This window comes from Lactuca sativa, chromosome 4 (assembly GCF_002870075.4).
Source record: "Lactuca sativa cultivar Salinas chromosome 4, Lsat_Salinas_v11, whole genome shotgun sequence".
Lineage (NCBI taxonomy): Eukaryota > Viridiplantae > Streptophyta > Magnoliopsida > Asterales > Asteraceae > Lactuca > Lactuca sativa.
The window spans coordinates 377862897-377864485 of NC_056626.2; positions in this window are offsets into that span (position 1 = coordinate 377862897).

Genomic DNA, 1589 nt, shown 5'->3' on the forward strand with positions numbered 1-1589 from the left:
CCCTTGTCATAAACGAAGATGACACACATTTGCGTGTTATCAACTTTAGATACCAGTGACGATACGCACTCACGACGTGCATTTATGATACACATTTACAACATGAATACACATAATAAAAAAACAAATATATACCAAAAAATTCAATTTCATCTAAATGTCAAACAAGTTACCTAACATTACATGTCAAACATGTTACTAGAACATTGAATTTCATCTTCTAAAATAAACAACAAAAGTTCATAAAACAACAGTAATACACTCACCTACCCACCAACCATAACAACTCTTTATTTTCCTCTCATGTAAGGAAATAGTTTAACGAATTTTAAGAAAATGGTAAAAAGTTACCCAACAAAAAGATTCTAACAAGCAACCTGATCATGCTCCAAAAACTTGTTGATAGGAAGGATCATTGTTATTTGAAGAAACAACCAAAAAGCTTGCACATTCATTACAATCAAATCCATGTAATTTAAATGGACGGTTGAGAAACAATGGAATTTTAAAACTTACATGTAACCAAAAAGCCTGCACATTCATTACATACCATTACAAGTTCCAACCGCTACATTCTTAGCATACTACAAGAGAAATAACCATTCTAGTCTATACAACAATAGAAGTCAAAGGCATAAACATGTGTTAAAAAAGCTAATTTGATGTCTTCCATCAACTCATTCTAATCTTTAGGTTTCTGATTCCATTAGTTTCTTAAGGATTACCTGCACAATTCATAAGCCAAACTCTACTTTAGTTATCATGGCATCTTCTAATTCAAACAACAAATACCACATATAACTTTGTGCTTGTCATATTCATCTCATATCTTATATGTATAAAAGAACCCAATCCATAATCACAGGGCCCACAAAATGAAATTGGTAAATAACTTACTAGTAACAAGTGATTTGATTTCAATCCTTGATGAAGTTCAAAGGATGAAATTAAAAGCTTCACTGCACGAAACTCGATAGACTGATTGTGTCCTCTATCTGCAAACTTGATGAGCTATTGATCAAGAAGATGCCCAAAAGCTTGAACATTTTTTATTCCATAAATACATTTTAAAAACTAAAATTAATTATTATTATAAGAAAAAAAAGATGAAACTCACCCCTTAAGCATACACTACGTGAATGGTAATCATGTGTGTAACTGGTAGGAATCATGTACACTTTTGTACTCTGCCATGAGGATGATTTATCATGAGGACAAAATTGCAGGGTACTCACCATTAACTACAAAATTGATGTTATACAACTCCTGTCCTTTGGTTTCCAACCTCCTCATGCAAACCATTATATAAAATTCCAGACTTAAGCAATTTGCACCCAAAAAAACAACTTTCTCAAATCTATAGATGAAAAAGAAAAGAGAAGAGATATGAAATCATACATTTTAAATAATCCAACTTTGGCAAATCTAAATAAATCATGAACTGAGAATTATCATCAAATGATGTCTGCAATACAATCGCAAGGTGAACAACTCCTACTTAATTATAAGCATTAATGTTTGTCAAAATGTTAAATAGTGTGCATAAGAGCACATTAGACTTGGTTCAATGTTTCTCTTGTACTCCATCT